Consider the following 19,870-nt stretch of genomic DNA (forward strand, 5'->3'; position numbering starts at 1 on the left):
ACCTCACTGGTGTGTCAGCATGATGGTCCTCCCCAAGAAAGATGGTAAAATGGCATGTTTGTGTGCTCAACTTCATCGGCTTGAACGAGTATATGTGCCGTGAAAAGTACATTCTGCCGTCAGTCAAACAGAGCCTAACCCTAACCCTAACACATGCCGACATAGGGTTCTGGCAGGTTCCACTTACAGAGGAATCAGCCGAGTACACTACATTCATTGCACCTTTCAAGCAGTTCAAATTTACTTTTTTCCATTTGGCATTTCCTCAGCACCGGAACACATCCAGTGTATGATGGCTGAGGTCACAGGGGGCTAGAAGGCGTGGTCTACCACATTGACCACCCAGGGAGAGCATCATGCTACAAAGACTCTGGCACCCACCCTGACCCAAGGACGACAGAGGCCAGGGAGAGAGCAGTGTCTGACAGTGTCTGCTCACGTGTCATGATGCTGCACAGCCAGTGCTGCAAAACAGGAACCTAGCAAGTGAACAAAATGCTGCTACACTGCAGGAGAAGCATACCAAAGTGAATGTCTAACCACTGCTATTACTACTACTGTTATTACCACTGTTACTACCACTGTTACTACTACTGTTACTACTTACTGTTACTACCACTGTTACTACTACTGTTACTACTTACTGTTACTACCACTGTTATTATCACTATTACTACTGCTGCTACTACCACTGTTACTACTACTGTTACTACCACTGTTACTACTACTGTTACTACCACTGTTACTACCACTGTTACTAACACTGTTACTATCACTATTACTACCACTGTTACTACTACTGTTACTAGCACTGTTACCATCAGTATTACTACTACTGCTACTACCACTGTTACTAGCACTGTTACTATCACTATTACTACTACTGTTTTTACTACTGTTATTACCACTGTTACTAACACTGTTACTACTACTGTTATTGGTATTACTGTTACAACTAACAGCCACTGTTAACGCTACTGCAACTGCACAACTTTTACGGTCTTAAAATGCTAATACTACAGTTAGTGCTCAAAATTAAAATCAAAATTTGGTTAATCATGTCCAGAATAATTATGGCAGAAGTTGGGGCAGACTTTATCACACCAGACTCACCAATGTCATTGTTCCTTTAAAGTCAATTTTTGGCATTCTGGAGGTCCTGATGTCAGACAATACGCCACGGTTTTCTTGACAAGCCTTCACTTCCTTTGCAGCTTTGTATGGGTTAAGACACATCACACGCAGCCCAAGGTTTCCGCAGAGTAACAGGGAAGTGGAATGGGTAGTCCAGACCCAGAAAAACCTCCTGGGGAGCCCTGAAGCTCCCAAACGGTCTCTTCAGATTCTTCTAATGGGCTGCAGTTTGGTATATAATGGAAGTGCCAAGGGCAACATCAGCAGTGAACAAGAGCTGGTATCAGCAGTTGAGTCAAGTAGGTTTGTTGTACTGCATGGTCTCAGCAGTGACCAGACACCTGTGGGAGACACTAAGGGGAAACTGTCAATCAGTCACCGCCTGCACTGCTTAAAGCAAGCTAAATGTTATAAGATAGTAGTCAAGTGAGTTTGTAACACTAACTAAGGTTGTAATGCTTTCATTTATATGGCAGGAAGGTAGTCTGGTAATATATATAAAAGGCAAATAGGCGGGAGAGGCAGAGAGCTTAAGGCTATTTCCTGGAGGCAGCACATACCAGTGAAAACCAGTAGCATGAACAAAAATACCAGTAGAAAAAATGAGTTTGTTAATTTTTGGCCAGCATTAGATGGATCCTTATCATTTACTCCAATTCTTCACATTGTGTTGTGAATATAGTATATTTGTGAGGTACTGGTACTACCTTTTGGTATTTCCATTTTATGATAGTGTATACTACTACTCCACTACGTGTCAAAGGACATTTACTGTTTACTCCACCTATTTAAGAGCTACACTCTGTAGTTACAGATTAACATTTTATACACAAAACATAAAATATGGTTACTGTTGATTAAAATGCCTTATTGTATACAGTATAATATAGTTCTCAACCAGCTACAAGGGTAAAATGCTATTTACTTATTACATATGTAAATCCAGTGAAATAATATTTAATAGAATATCAAGACACATTTTCTGTATAATGACAACCTTTACTTTTCATACTTTATGCACTTTCCTTTGAATACTTTTGTGCTTTTTCTTAAGTAACAATTTGCAGCAGCGTGTCCGACAGGAACACAAAAATGACTGGACAAGCTGGTCAAAAAGGCTGGGTCTGTGCTTGGCAGGAGTCTGGACTCACTCAGGACTGTTGTGGAGAGACGCATGTAACGTAAGATGGAGGCCATCTTAGACAATACCAACCAATACCAGAAGCAGCTGCAACTGCAGCAAATGTCTCATCTACCTGGGCTGCAGAACAGAGAGGTTCAGGAGATCCTTTGTTCCCACTGCCATCAGGCTCTACAACACCTCAGCCAGAGAAAGTGGACTAATTTAATTATTATTGTTTATTTATTATTAACTGTTATTATTATTATCACCAATGAGTTAATGGACACATTAATTGGCCCTAGGGGATAAATAAAAACAGTAGTCTCACATAGGGAGGACCTATTGCCACACCTCTAACAGTAATGCTAAAATTTACATTGATACACCTACAAGCTTAATACTTTAACTATGCTACTGCTTGTAGTAGAAGTACTTGAAGTTAAAATGTAAATGTAAAATGTATTGTCTTCTGACTTTTCCTCTCCAGTCTCTTTGGGCTTTAGTGTCTTGCTCTAAAACACTTCCGCAGGTGGGGGCTGCTGAAGTAACTGAAACAAATGTAATATTTTAATCTGAATGAATGGGCTCATTGTGATTGTCGTTCTTTATTGCAAGTGTTAATAAAAAACCATCATCCCCCATGTTGAGGTTGTAGAGTTGAACCTCCAGCTGCAGCAGGTCTACTTTTTGAGGCCAGGTTGTTTTCCTGCTAGAGCCTGTGAGAGCTGTGTCCTGATGCTGCTGCTGACAGGTCACGTGACCTGCACCGGGGGCGTGGCCAGAACAAACAAGCTGTCTGTCTGAATTCTTTCAACTGTGACTGGTGCAGAGTAACAATGTGATACATTGGTGCCTGATTGTCAACCCGTGTTTTTTAGTAGTTTTTTTTTTCTTCTTCTTCTTTTACCTCTACAAATCACTCAGTACGCTCAGCATGACAGTGGTGACTTTGAATGAAGGGGAAATAGCAAAACAACATTAAGGCTACACAGACAATTCTGAGAAGCACATGTGAATAAAGGGGCTGAGATTTGAACATCTGGGGCATAACAGAGGAAGAATGGAACAATAAACCACAGGTCTCTGTTGTTTAAGCTCTCTGTTTTAGATAAAGTTTGACGACCTTAATGAAGACTATTGTAACTATATGTGTATTACGGATAAAGGGAAACCATGATTGACGGAGCAACACTTTCAAGCACAAAAGTTTTGCAACTGGAAGAATTTTATGATTCCACAAACATTTTATCGGAACAATTCTATGATGAATATAGCATTAGCATAAAAATAATAAATGTATTTTCTACATACTTATTAACTGATAATCCCTGTTTGTTGGGGTTACCATCATTTGTTTCCTAATCTTAATGCTACTAAAACATTTTGTCTTTCTAGATTTGGTTCTTTTCTGGGGACAAATGGACCATTAAATCAGTTGGTTTAAAAATACACCATCAATGGCGAGCAGGAAGCAAATTTAGGATTTACTACACCGAAATCAATGGTTTTGTCTCTAATGTTACATTTCAATTTTTGTCATATTTTGCCTTACACAAATAAATGCTTAAATGAATGCTCTGGAGTCCACATGATCTATGAGATCTGTCTGATAGATTCAAGGTGTTACTATGCTCTCTGTGGTTTTCCTCCTTATTTCTCATTCCACAATATTGTTGGCAAACCACAAAATGAGCTGTAGTATTCTTTCCTTTTGTTTAGTCAGCTGTCAGCAGGTGCCTTTGTTACTATGATAAGAAAAACAAGTGCAGAATTTTTAGGCTTAATGGATCAGTCTGTATCTGAGTGCAATGGCCTGACTCCCATTAGACTAAGGCTGGATAATTCTATAGACAAGCTGGCATATATTTGTAACTGGCAAATGGTTTTTGTAAAATACTTGTTGTGCTGCTGCAGATCTTTTCCCTCATAACCACAATCATGGTTATTTCAAACATGTGACTTTATTTTGGTCATCTCAAGGGTCACTGCGGAGATGATGCAAAGATACACAAATACTCCTACTATCCCTGAACACTCTGATCCTGTCATAAACTCTACAATTAGTTTCAGCAACAACTATTTTCGTTTTGGAAAGATTCTTCTGTATCTCTCTAAATGAATGTCTGTTTGAAAACATTCAGTGAACTCTGGCTGATGGCCATACATGCAGTTACAATGCTGCTACCTATGTTGACTTCTGCTTTGTGCAATCTGTTGCACAATTTTCAGTAAAAATTAACCTGCTGCCTGAGCCTGCACTGACAAACAAGTTTGGACCCTGGCCATGCATGACATAGCCTGCACTCACAGCAAAACGCAGTGTATCTACAGTGCATTCACTTCTGTGTGTCTGTCAGTACAAATGCTTTGCTGAGCTTCATTTCATTTTGAATTCTTTCATCTGAAGTTACCTCAGTATCAGGCAGAGGTTTTCCCCTGACAGGGATGATATGACTGCTAGGCCTTTTTTTATTTTAATACTTATCAAATGTTTTGAAGCAGGGAAGGGAGACTGGTCATGAATGTGACGTTTGTAAACCTCTCATAAATTCACACTGCAAACTATAAATGGTTAACAGTGCACTCTTTGTACAAGGAATTCTCTGTACAGCAGTCTATATTTTGCACTAACAGGCAATAACACAAGGCAACTTGAGAAGCACAAAAACAAATGAAACTTCAAATGAAAATACATTTTTTTTCTATTTCTATTGTGGATGAAGAGTGTCCACTGATAACACTTAAGATTCAAGTAATTATCGTATTCATGCTGCCATTTTTAATCTAATTTTTAATATATTGTAGATCATTTTTTTTTGTTGGGAACACACAACAAAGTCACTAATACTAGTGTGTAATTTGAATTATTTTTCTTTTCTTAACACATATGACCTAGCTATCTGATATTGATTATGTAAAGGCTGCAGACTCTAATTGTAATTCAGGTCCATTTGAAGAGTTATTAAATCACTATTGTATAAACTTTTTGCACAATGTCTAATATACACATAATATACTCTTTTCACATACAGTGTGTTCTGTGTCTCCTGCCACAACACTTCATTGAACATATTCAAGCCTAACACACCATGTTTTTATCTTCTCACATTCTTCTAAAATTCACCTCGACACTCGACACATTTTTGGAAACTTGCTGAATACATACATACATATATATATATATATATATATATATATCCAGGCTCCTTTCGGTACCTTAAATGCATCTGTGGCCCACTAGGGGTCTTTATAAGAGAAGGCATTGTTTTAAAGGCGTCGTTTTAATGGTTCATACCGGTGACAATAAAAAAAGTGTTATTTAAAAACTGAACAAACATTTCATCAAGAGCTGTGCGATCATGTTTTCACTGTAAACATATGTTGTCAGTTAGTTTCTTTATCATTTAAAATACAGCCCCGCATAAAGCTGCAAACAGTTCACCTTAAAAACAACACGAGGCGCAGGACTCAGATCGTCAATGTGGCAGCGTGTCAACCCGATAATTCAGCCGTCACGGCTAAATATGGGCATAGGGCTTCCTGCGGCCCCACATACTCCACTCGGCACCTCTACTTTATGCACACTACACTACACACATAAGCAGAGGCGACGTGAACGCGCATTCCTTACATAGCATCTAAAGCACGTCATGGCAGACAGGTTTCTTCTCAAAAACTCGGTGGCAAAGTAAAGAAAGTGAAGCAGAGTGCTGGTTATAATGAGAGATAGCTCACATTATGCTGAACCAGCCGGTGTGTGTCCTTTAGGTGCTGTAGTCTAAATACCAGTCACAGAGATTTTCATTATTCATCAGTAATGTAAAGACTTTGCTTCTTGTTCCATTCCCTTAATGTTTTTACAGCCTATGTGAGTTACGTGTATAGGGGGGCAGACAGGGGGAGAGGAGGCCTTTCTTTCCTCATCTCAGATCCAGCGGGCTTTGTTGACATGAATGAGAAAACTCCCTGTTCGTATGAGCTCCAGTGGCCACAGGCTACAGGTCCAGGGGACTATATGATTGGAACGAGGTGAAGGCGGAGTTTTATTAGCTATTTATCTGATCTTCCTCGTGATAAATCATCTTTGTACACATTGTCTCTAACCGACACCAAACACGCAGCCGTCGGTCTCCAAACGGAGCGCAGAGGAAGAGAGGGGCGGCTGGTGTAGAGGCGAGTCTTTCCCGCCGGACAATGCAATTATTTCAGCTCCATTGGTCAGGAATGCCAGATTTCACAGGCCGCTGCCCTCCTCCAAGCGTCGACCGCAGCACCTCCAGTTAGCCCCCGTTGCCTTTAACCTTTTCCCACCCTGGCCGTCCTCTGCCCGCGCTGCACCACCCCGACATTGCACCCCGACACCCTGGTTCTCCCTCAGCGGAACTCTGTTGTTGCGACATCCAGGGGTTTACACACTGCGACTGGGGGTGCTCAGATGTCCCTGTCCGGGAAACGTACGTTATTTCCTGCGGTTTGGAAATAACTTTTGTCCATGAAGTAACTGAGACATAATGACTCGTCCCGTGTGAGACTTAGGCCACAGTTGATTTACACACAGCAGCAGTTACATGTAGGCCTGTTGTTAAACTCAGGGTGGTCTTCACTGTGGACGGGATCTGGTCCATGTTGAGTTTTATTGACAGGAGTCCTGCAGCTGATAAAGTTGCTGACTGCAGATTTTTTTTTTTTCGTTCAATTGAAGCACAACAACCCGATGCAGCACCTCAAAGGCGGGTAATGAGAGATTTGTGAATGGAAGAGGGAATTTGTGTCCATTGTTAAAATTAAACTATACAATGTCGTCCCCTTGGTATGTGACCAATCCCGAAGGTGATGAGATAAATTTCCCACCAATCAGTGCAGAGACAATCGCAGAAACGGACCAATGGCAGACTGGCATGCAAATAAGGAATGTGTCTCTGCAAGAGCTGAATGTCAACTAGTCAAAGATGGAGTCCGGAGCTGGGAGGCCGTGAGGTTGCTAATGGACGAAATCCCGTTTTTATACCCGAGGAGCCGTGAAGCCTCGAGAACCGTTACCTAGGCTGAAAGGGACGCGCATGTGGGAGACGGTCGGTAACGGCCCGGATGTTTTCCCCGGTAAAGTGGCAACTTGGCTCCGTTGTGCTTCCTCTGTGTTGAAGTGTACGGACTGGCCTGCATCCGCCAGGTACCGCTCACCAGAGCCCTGCCCGCGAGGAGAGCGCTGTTGCCGCGGAGCTCGCGGACAGACGTGGATGTGTCGGTGGGTCAGACTGAAGCTCTCAGCTAAAAACTGTACAGCAGCTATTGTGTTTGTGTGTGTGTGTGTGTGTGTGTGTGTGTGTGTGTGTGTGTGTGATAGAGAGAGACAGAAGTGGGGGCAGAGCAAGCGCGCGTACACGTGAGGGCATGCGTGATAAAGGGTGTGATTGACAGGTGGGTGCAAGTGGTTATTCCTGAGATATCAAAACTAGGTTACTGGTTACTATCAACATGAGCTAATCCGCCAGTCCACCCGGGGGTCCACGAGCAGCTCATCAAAACCACAAATGAGCCATTAATTACACACAATATAATAACGTGGTTATTAAGATATTTAGTTCATATTTAGACCTACAGTCGCAGGTGTCTCTGTCAGTACGCTGATATTCAGAACCCTCCATACAAGATCATTTTAATGATCAATTGGATACCAAAAATATCTTTCCAGAGACGTCCATGTGTTATTGATTTGTGTTTTTATTTTCCATAAATGCAGGTTATTAGGACACGTGTAGTTAAATCAGCGTGGCTACACCAGGCTGAGGTTTTTGTGTGTAAAACATGTGCTTTTAACCGGGAAAAGCTTCCCTTCAAAACGCACCATTTACACGGCTTCACAAAGAACAGAGCAGCTGTGTGACATCGTCCCTATATTTGTAAGAGTTGCGGTTGAAGCTGTCTTTACCGTAGGAATGTGTGTTTGTCTGCATCGTTTTCGAGTGAACCTAACAGGCCTGTAGTGTGTGGTGATTTAAGAGCAACACACTGGAGGGAATAACTTCACATAGAATAAATAAGCGTTTTAACGTCCAAACAGTCTGCAACCTTGTTATTGTGGCAGCAGAGACGACAGCGCGTTTCTCCCTCCGTGAGCTGTTTTCTGAGCTTATTCCGGTTTTTTTTTCAAATCCGAACCAGTAGAGTAAAATGACTAAGTTGTCTCTGATGGCTGATCCTCATGTTGCATTCGTTCATTTTGAAACTCCATGGCGGTTCGCTTTTTTGCATGTGTGTTTTGTCAGAATTTTGGCAGGAAAATGAGACTAAACTTCTCTGAACACTGGAAATAACAAAACCCCCTGATAGGCCCCGACCCCTTGGTCTGCTAAACGAGCAGGGTTTCAGATTGCCTCTTTGGCCAAAGGGACAGGAATAGCAGGTATTAAATGAAGGTTTCTGGTATTGTATCGCTGAACGTGCTCTTTGCCCTATATATGTTTTCTCCACCCTCGTTTCCTTGAGGCGAAGTCCTGCACACTGCCTGTCTTCAGCGAGGCCACAACCCACAGCAAAGCTTTGGTTTAGATTTAAGTAAATATAACCCCCCCACACACACACCCTCCACCCCCAGGAGGAGAGGAGAGGTGACGAGTCTACAGTGGGGTGTCACCATACAAACACAGATTAGGTGTTATTTTTATTTTAGATAATAAGTTCAGTAATAAGTGTTGCATTGCTTCACATTTCCTTTATTATAGGCTTTCCTATTTATGCCTTTTACACCCTATAGGCTGCATTGTATCGTAAGCCTATTCAGTTGTTTCACGGCTGCTGGTTTGCCTCCAACATGTTAATAGCTGTTTGGTGGTAGGCTCACATATACAGCCCCATACTGTCCACATAGTTTAGTAACGTTGGAGCTGATGGCCTGCATGCTGGGTTCTCAATAGAAATTGAAGGGATTTAAGGAGCAGCCGTGTTGTCCAAGGCCCTTTTTCTGTTGTACTACTGTGAAATCAGATGAGCAGTGCAATATTAAAAGGGCATTGGCTGACAACACCCCCCCTCCCCCCTCCCCCCATCCCTCCACACACACACACACACACACACACGGACACACACGCACTGATCCCCACCCTCTGTCTCCAACTTCCTCCTATTTCAAATCTTATTTAAACGTGACAAGAGAACACAGAGTTGGCCTCCCCTAGCCATTGTATGTAAAGCTATGGCTATGACGCTCTAATGTATTTGTGGCTGCTTCAGCCTGTGTCTCCAGTGTGGTGTATGTGTGAGGTATGGCTGCCGTAAAAGCAATATATGTGTTTGTGTCCCAGTGTGCAGAGGTCAGCTGCTTTGACGATGTTGCACTACTGTACCATCCGCTAAAGCAGTGCAATAGTATTGTCATAGCATTCGGCCTTCGCCCTATACTACAGCTGCTAAAGGGATAAAAACAGAGGAAAATATAGAAACCGTGCAGGAGCCTTAGGTTCTCATTGGAACCCTCCCTACCCCTTCCCCCAGATTCACACACACACACACACACACACACACACACACACACACACACATTTCCAGCAACAGTCATATGACATACATTAAGAGTAGAGTGGAGCCATTTTTACCACAGCTGGTCTTTGCTGGCCAAGTGTAAGGTCACGGTAATACATTGGAAAAATCCCTTAATCCAATTCCAATTGTCAGTTAACATCAAAACCTACGTTATGAATAGAAGGAATTTCTTACAAGTGCAGTGTAAGCAATAACTGTTGACACAAGAGAGTCAGTCTAATCAATAATTGGACCGCTGAAGGTTCCCAGTCCACAGTTTGGGAACCAGTGGCTAAGCCCAGATGTCCTTATGACAGGGGGAGTCTGTGGCTTTACTGTTCAACCATGCTGCATTATTAGGCCGTATTTTACCCTGGGAGATATAGGGTTTCTGGACCACTCCTTCGAAAAAAAAAGAACATTTTGTTCACAGAACTTCAGAGGCTGCCTCGGTTTGCGTTGTAGACCACGTGTCAGATTAAGTAACATGCTTTGAAGTCAACTTTCCCAACTTTTCACACATTTTGTCAGACAGTATATTGCACTGCTACGTGCTGGCCAACACTGTGAAATCATATATAGCAAATACTGGATCAAATTTAGCTTAAATCCTGTTGCTGGACATTTTCAGTTACCTGATTTTACCATGATCCTGATTCAATCATATGGCAATGATTTCATGTGGAACCACAACTTAACCTCAATACCTTTTTTATTTTATTTTATTATTCATTTATTTTTATTGTGATTTTGAGCTGTGCAATGATATTCAGCCTATTTTAATATACAGTTTTACTATTGCTAATTATTTATCAGAACACACAAATAGGTTTTAAAAATAAAAATTAGCTTTTGTGAAAAAATCAGGTTTGATGTGTTTTTTAATATGTTAAAATTAAAAAAACACTATCACCTATTTAAAAAGTCTCCTTTGTGTATGTACAGGCTAACAGACAGAAGATTTAGAACATCTCAAATTTTCTAGTTGTAACTGAAACTTACACAGTATAAGTAATACTGAAAAAATGAATCATGGAATCTTCAATCCTAAATTTAATCCAAACATTTGACTCATTCACTTGTGGCTTCTTCCTACAATGGAAATGAAACACTGTTTGTTAAGTTGTTTCAGAGCGTTCCCACTAATGTGTGCCACTTGTAGGTTTCTTTACTTTCACCTTCTGTCCAGCTCATCTAAATCCAGCTCCATGGGGTTCAGGTCTGGAGACTGTGCCGGTCTTCATCATGTTCTGGTCTTAATGTTGTGGCTCATTATGTTGCTGTAGGATGAAGCCCTGACCGACCAGTCTGTCTTCATTAGTTACTTCTGGCAGCAACATACAGTCGTACTTCCTGCAGCACAGTGTTGTCCTAATGATGCTTCAGAGGGTGTAGTAACACAGTCTGTAGTTATCACCAACATGGGGGGGGGGGGGTGTTTCAGTAACTTTCGAAGGTTCATTTTCTTCACTGCTGCTGGAAAGATGAAGTTCACCATTTTCTTCACCCCTGAAAGAGTCTGTTCTCTATCAGATTTAGATGATTTTTCAGTTTCAGGTGACCTGAACTTTTTTTTTTTTTTTTTTTTTTTTTACCTTGAGCAGTTTCCTGCTGACCTTTGTACCATTTAAGTTTATTCACTAGATTGGAAGTTTCAATAAAAAAACTGGAAACATGGGGGTGTTCTGCAAACTAGTGTTTATGCATGGTTTATCATGTATGAACATTTTACTTGAGAACATGTTATTTTCTAGGATAAAAAGAGCAATATATGTGACATTCCTGCAGAGGAGCGTGTGAGCCTATAGGTTAATGCTGCAGTCATTTTGTTATGGCGGTGCAGTAGGCCTGTGTTCTCTTTTTTCCCTCTCCTTCAGTCGGCTTTTGAAAGCATAATTTGAGTGTGCAGGCTTGAAGAAGTCACGGTGTGGGTGGGAAAAATGGGGTAAGTTTCCTATTTGGGGCAGGTCGTAGGGGGGATGGGGCTCCTTGTGAGGAATGTGGAGGGCAGGGCTGCTTTGTGTGTGTGTGCGCACGCCTTGGAACACTGGAGCCTGTAGCGTCATATTTAGCCACTGTTTTGCAAGTGACTTTGGAATTTGCAGTTTGTTGTGTGTCTTTAGTTTTGTAGTGAGGAGGGTACAACGAGCATACAGAGAGAGTCATGTGTGTAGCTGCTTTTTTAGCCTCACACACATTTAATCAAGTCATTCAGCAAAAAACATGAAGCTTTTGTCAAAAAATTGTTAAATTGATTTAATTTTAATTCTGGTTTTTCTCATGATGATCACAGTGGATGTTCACCTTTTTTATTTGAAGGAACCTTTCCATGTTAATAAAAAGTTTTATAATGTAGATACTAATCCATGAATCTTAAACTATAAAGTTCTACATAAGACTAGTGAATTTTGCTTTTTTGAGATCAATATTTCTCATATAGAGACAGTTTTACTTCCTTGTTTAGTTTAGTTTCCCCTCATTGAAGGTTACATTTACTTTTGTGGTTCATCTACACTGTGGACTGTTCTGGAACAGCAGCCCCTGTTATTTCAACCACGGCTTCACATGTAAACAGACAGAGCCTCCATCAGGTGATTTTGTTGCGGTATCAAATATGAATGACTAAAAAATGCTTATGTGAGGAGTGGATGGGAGAGTGTGGCTCATCAGCATGCAGACGCTTGTCTTTTTCCACTGTGCTGCAGGCAAATACCAGAGCAGACAGGGTCTATATGAAGTGTAGCCAATAGTGATGGTAAATGGCAAATTGACTAATACTGCAGTTACAGATGCTTTTAACATGTCTCCGTAGTGGCCGGCTATAGCAATCCCATCATGCTCAGCAGTATGTAGATCCGGGTGTGAACACACCTGAACCACATGAAAACAGTGACCCTGTTGTTGGAACTATGTGAGACATCAAGCCCAGAGATCTGAACTCTGCAACAACTCTGACACCATTGTCCTGATTAACTGTCCATAACATCATATGTATATGCTGCCCTGTCTTACACACACACTACCACACGCTGCATCTTCCACAGTTTTGATTAGCTGCAAATATATATTACAAATAACAAAGCAATTACCATAATGAACATAAAGCAGAAAGAGTTTCTTCTGCATTCTCAGAGTAAAAAGGCAGTTTGTTTATTTTACTGTTGATTTACTGTTGATGATTTGTATTAGTATTTTCAATAAATAATAATAATAAATTCATTATTTAAGTAATTAAGTCAATTAATTATTTACGCAAAAACAACAAATAAAATCACTGGCTCTAATTTCTCAAATGTGAATATTTTCTTGAGTTAGACCATGAAATAACCTTTTGTTTTGGACTGTTGACCAGTAACAAGACATCTGAAGATGTTACCGTGGGCTTTGGGCTGAGGGTCTATTTACCAAACAATTCATTAAGAAAACAGTTAAATCAGTAATGAAAATAATTTGATTATAAAGGTAATCAGGGTAAAAGACCCACTGTGCATTATCTTGAGGCCCCTACAGACCTTACAGGAGCTAACAGCTGTAACACTGACATATTGTCAAGTCACAGTCTCGGTACAGACTGTTGAGGTGGGAATGTTGCACGGTCACGACTGTTCTAAATTTCAAAATGCCCGTAATTATGTTGTTCATGATTGTGAGCTTTGAATGAACTGCAGTAAATAAGAGTGAATCGAGGAGACTTAGAATAAGGCAACAAGCTGCAACCGTGTCAGTGTGAGGGTTGGGAGGATATAGGTTCGATATAATGACAGGGGCAGAGGTGGTGTACGCCTGCCTTTAATGTTGGTTGAAATTGTTTATGTTGCCATAGTTGGTACACCAAAACTAAAACAGTATAAAGAAGTGTAGTGATAGGATTTTGTTCTGTGAGTCTCACTTGCAGCACAGCCATAAAATAATCATTTTTCACTCCTGAGGTGAGCTGTTGGTGCGGCTGCAGAGCAGATCGAAGATGTACTGAGGCCCCTGGCCATTTCTAAAAGAGCAGAAATAGGAAAAAGAAGAGTGGAATTTATTTTGTCTGTTGTCTCCGAAATATTTGGTTTTAATGAGGGTCAGAGTTCAGTGTTTCCATCACTGAAAGAAATACAGGCTTTCTGTTTCCTCAGTCCTGATAAATGGAAACATGGTGAGACCTTTGGATAATGTGTGCAATGTATGTGTGAAATAACAATTTCACAAATAAATTGAAACAGATATCTAATATATGTATAACCTACATTTTATATAACTTGAAAATATAAAGAAGAAAAAGAAAACTAAAGTGAAGCAGGAAAGAAATTCTGCTGCTGGTAGACGAGGCAGATTGCATCACAGATTTTTATTAGATCTCATTTTTAGCCAACATAATACTGATACAATAAAGAATCATATAGAATAAGACATGAATGGTTTCTAATGATTTTTAAAATAACTGTGTGATGGTGTGATGTGGTCACCATATCTCTCCTGGGGACCTGCAGTGTGCTGTAGTTGCTTCCGCTCGAATTCTTTGAGCAGCTGTAACAAAGCAGTTTCCTGCAGGAATCAATAAAGTTTTTCTGATTCTAGTTCTGATGATAATGTTTTTATGATAGCGACATCTCTGACTGGTGAATCGTTGCAGCTACAGAAACACATTTGGACAAAAAGGTTTCTGAGGAACATCAACATTAGATTATTTTCTTCTGCAGAAGCTCAGCACACTTGTTTCAGTTCAGCTTGACTTCAGCGTGGCCACACATGGAATTCCCTCTGTGAAGAGTAAAGGGACCTTGATGTTTCAGTCCTCTCCTGGTGTTTGTGTGGTTTACCTCCTCTGCTCACCTGAGGCCTCAGACTGAGACTCTCCCTCTCTAAGAAGGAAGTCTGTCTTGTCTGTGTCACCTTGCAGACGAGACCCTATCAATATTGCCTCTGCTTTCATTAGAGTTAACAGAGTAGTGCAATATTGCTTATAGGGTCTTGACTCTGAGGGATGATCTTCTGCCTCTAGTGTGTTACAGCTGATGCTGCTGCTGACTGCAGATCTAACTGATGTTAAATATACAGAATGATTCAACACTGTAGCTTTGCTGTGAGTCTTTATTGTGTTCATCCAATAAAGTTATTGCAGATGAAGTTGTTCGAACCCCCCGAGCTTGAGGGGCTTTTGCTCTGTGCTGTGTAATAACTCCTTGTTTAACCTGATACCTTTTTAAAACCAAAAAGCTTTAATTTGATCTTCATGAAGTCATTTCAGTAATTTGTTGGTGTAAATACACCAACAATAATTAACATATAGTTACTGTCAAACTGAGGATTTGATTGTTGTGTAACTGTATTTTCAGGAGGTTAATGGAACCTTAATGACTGTTGTTCAAATGTATTTTGAAATGACCATCTGAATGAATGACTGAATTTGCATTTAAACATTTATAACCAAAGAAAACGTGCTGCTGCTGGATTTCCTTCAATAAAATACATAAAGGGTTGGTTCATCAAAATGATTAAAAACATAGCTGAAGTGGTCTCTGTCTGTGGGTCTGGGTTCTGAGGCGATGAAAAGGCGTTTGAACAATTCAACAGCAACACTGTCCTTAGAACAGAGACAGTTTTGGTAGGGACCGTTTCTTCAGTAGAAAGTAGCTCAAATGATAAATGTTCACACTGAGGACGATGGATTATCCAGGATAACAGGGAAAATGTTTCTGCAACGAAATGTTGCATTTGATTTTTTCAAATGTTATTTTTTAATGTCCGTAGCAGCTCAAGTGAAATGTAGTCACCTCTCTTGTGTTAGACCACAACTATCTGCATGGCAACGACAGACAGGGGAAAAGATACGGTGGACTGATTCTTTAAATACTGTGTCATGGATCGAATACTCTGCTGTAGCTTTGCTTTTGTGGGATTTCAAATGTTTTTACTTTTTTACTGTTCGTTGTTTCATTTCAAATTGGCTAAAAATGAAAAGATGAACCTGAACATTACTCACACAGGGAACTGTTTCAGGTTCCAAGGCTGATGTAGTGATCAGCACTGACGTCATCAACACAAGGCCTTTATAAACCCATTATTCAAGCTAGAAACTAGTTTTGGAAGCAGTGGTGTTTATCATGATACTATTAATTCATTATTCAATAATGAGCCTTTTGGGCCCTCACTGCTCTCAAAGCTGTTTCCCGCTCATGCAGGTATTTGTATTTGATATAAACATTTGCATAAAATGCAGTAGCCACAGAACAAAAACATGAAACCTCATTACTCTGTTTTTATTTTTTTTTTTTAATTTATGAGTTGTTTTCTTCAACCTAACATGAATCCAAATGTACAGCAGAAGTATTCTCACACTCGCCAGCACCGAACTGAGCAGAAGTGGATCCGGTCTTGAAACGTAAACAGGACCGTGATGGCGGACAGGTGTAACGCAGCATCCTGCACCTCTGGGACGCTCTCTGCTTGACACTCTTTCCCTGTTGCACTACTGTGGGAGCTGCAGCAAGCAGTGCAATAATGAAAGGGCATCAGTCAGCTGGGCCTCCTCCACAAAAACCTTCAATCTGCCCCCACCCATCACTGCTAACCCACGCCTTTCACTGTCTCTCACCCACCTGCATCTTGTCGTGAGGAAGATTCATTCAATAAAGGCAATGCTAAAATGAAGACGTGGTGTATGTGTTTTATTCTGAGCATGGCTGTGGTGATGATGATGATGTTGTTATACTACTGCAATAAAAAAAGCTCTGATAGGATAAATGGGAATTTCTTTTGATCCCTGTGAGGAAAGACAGAGTAGAGCGAAAGAGTTTCATGCAAAGTGAAAGTTTAGACAATCCTGGAACAGCTGGATGACAAGAACTGAAGGAGGATCTATTAAAGGTGTATGTCTAAAGAAGTTTAGCCATGTAGGTAGTTTCTGTTGACATGCACCTCTGAGATTTCTGCCTAAACCTAAAACAGTGGAGGTAAATGAAACTGAACTGGTCCCTCCAGACTGAGCTGTCCCTGTTTTCATAGGGACTATTTCAAAGCTATAAATGAGTTCCAATGGAAACTGTTGTTTGTTGGACTATACAGAGTAGTGTGAACACAGGTTCTGTAAATGTCATTTTTCAACATGGTCATCACAAACCATTCATTTTATATTAACACCCATATATATTAACACCCATATACATATATATATATATATATATATATATATATATATGTGTATATGTGTGTGTGTGCGTATATGTATATATCATATTGGAGTGGAGGCAGAAATCTCAAAGACATAAATCCAAAGCTGGACAAATAAAAATCAGCAACAACTAAGTGAAAAAATATTTCTCTTTTAATTTGGGTGAATAGGACAAAAGAAAAATGCATGTTGAGCACTTACAGTACAAAAATGCAAAGAATGTCACAGATTCAGAAAGATATATTAATTTCATTTTGAAAGAATGGGACAATGTTTACAAAATATAGATATGTAAAATAGGAGAAGTTGTAACATTTAAGTTTAAAATCCAGCATGTTTTTCAGGAAACAGCAAACAGACATATCCAGAACACAGTGTGTACATGTGTATTTTGACAAATAAACACCCAGTTAATGTCTCATATCTTCATATAGGCCCAAAGTAAAACGTTGCAGTGCAGGACGGTTTTAAAAAAAAAAAGCAAAATAAAATTTTTTGGTAACAACAAAAATATGTGAGTAGTGGTGAAGTGTCTGACGTGACGTGACATCTTACTTGGTTAGTTCCTAATATAAATCCAGATCTGACACATTTTACTCAGGTTTTTGTTAGTTCTTGTTCAGCTTCTTCGTTTAGACATTTGAAAATTGTGTTTAAAGAAGAACATGTTTACATTTGTCAAAGTAAAAAACTGTGTCCTTTCAATGTCAGTAAAAACTGTAACAAACTGATCTTGCTTACCTTTACATTAAACTGTCTGAATATTAATCTGTCATGATCTTAAAAATGCTGGAAAACACGATTAAACAAAACCACCTAAAACTTCATTTAGCCCTATACATTAATACATCCTAAATCTTTTACCTGTATCATAGACACAACTAAACTCATTCAGATTGACACGGATTACATTACAGTTCATTCTGTTTCTGAACATGCTTTTCTTTTTATTTGCCTGCACTATTTCATCTTCAGCCATGAAGCCACAAATAAAGAACAAAGTGAATGTGTTGAAGCGCTGAGGACTGTGACTGACAGTATGTGTCAATCATTTGGAGTTGCTTGCAGTCTGTAGTGAAACAGTGAGATTGTATGAAAAACAGACCCAGTGCTGCAGAAAACATTAGAATCACAGGCGAGATAATAGAACAACACAGCGCTTCCTCCTCAGAGGTGGGTGGTCACATTTACATTTCCTCTGCTCTGCCTGTTGGGATGTGTGAGTGCGAAGCCTGGGAACCTCCCTCTGAACCCCACCCCTCTACTACTAAAGCCCCATTAAAGGTCAGCAGCAGTCACCTCAGTGGAGAAAGGAGGAAAAACACCAGCAACAATCCCAAAACATACAGACAGTTTCCCTGCTTCTAAACAGACCAGATTTCCTCTGCTACTCCATTAGTTTCATACTATTTTATCATGTAAGAAAAATTAAATAGTGGTAGAGACTAATTATGGACAAAGATGTCAGAACAAGAGGTACAATTTATTCTGCAAATGTAAATTTACATCAGCTTATTTTAGGTGAGTTAGTTTGTGAAACTGTAAAAAGCCCAAAAAAGGAAAATGTATTTATTTCTATTTCCTAGTCTATGCTCCAGAGGAAAACTAACAGTCTGAATTAAAGACCTCAGTTAGGTCTCACTGAGCTCAGAGGACTGAATATCTTTACCTTCCAGCCTTAAATCATTCTTAAAGGCAGATTGTGGATCATAATCAGCATTTAACAACTGGCCAATCAATAATGAAACTCAATTATTTTAGACCTTAATGTTCGATTTATTGTCGGCACGTTCCACCCTGTAAAAAGTTTAAGATATGGTTCAAATTAATGCCTTAAATTAAGGAAAATTAATGCAATTAAATTGTACCAGCTTTCCACGTGATTAATGCTTATCAGGTAAAACCTAACTGAAAGACTGAATAAATAATACGACATACACGAATATCAGATTTTTGAGTCATTGAACAAGATGGAACAAAATTGATTTTCCTTTATGTTTTGCAGCTTATTAATCTGACATGCAAATAATAAAAAATATATAATATTACACTCGTATAATTATTACATATTATAAATGACATTATAACATTATTTTTGTTTCTTTATGATCGGAAAAACACAAACGACTCGAGGTCCATCAGCTGCACATGACGTGGCTACAGTGAGAAATGAGAGAATCATACAGATACATCACCTGTCATCGGCAGCGTGACTCCGTGAAGCCGCTTCTTCTACCGGCTGTTCGAGCTTTCCTATCCTCTCAATTCAGACACACACCTCTGAGAATCAGCCGGCGGGATGAAGAGGATGAAGAGGATGCAGGATGCTGAGGAACATAATGCAGCCGAGGATGACGGAGGTGAGGAAGATGAGGCATTAATAGTCCTTCCTGCTGCCTTCGACGCTGCCCGGATTTTATGGTAATGTGTCGCCACCTGCTGGACAGGACGGTGAACAGCAACAGCAGCGGGTAGAGAAGAGTGGTCTGGGTCGGGGTCTGGGTCTGGGTCTGGGTCTGGGTCTGGGTCTGGGTCTGGGTCTGGGTCTGGGTATGGGTATCATCGGATAATCCGTTATTCATTTGTATTTTAAAAACGAAAAAAAAGGTTATTTGTTTGTATTTATTTGTATTTTGTTTGTTAGAATAAAAATGGGTTATTCCTCTATTTCGTCACAAGTCACATGGTTTTTTATTTTAGTTATAATTTTAAACCAAAAACGAAATCACGTGGTCTGTTCGTTTTTGTTTTTGTTTTTGTTTCCAAACGAAAATCCAGAAAATCAGATTCAGAAAACGGCCCAATCATGGTTTCTACCATTTTCTTTTTTTTTTTTTTTTCCATTTCTCATTTGGACAGAAGGTCGGTCGACAGAAAGGAAGCGGAAGTGAAGTGTCAAAATAAAACCCACGAGGATGTAATAGTGTAACATTATGCAA

The sequence above is a fragment of the Seriola aureovittata genome, chromosome 5, assembly GCF_021018895.1.
Source record: "Seriola aureovittata isolate HTS-2021-v1 ecotype China chromosome 5, ASM2101889v1, whole genome shotgun sequence".
Taxonomy (NCBI): domain Eukaryota; kingdom Metazoa; phylum Chordata; class Actinopteri; order Carangiformes; family Carangidae; genus Seriola; species Seriola aureovittata.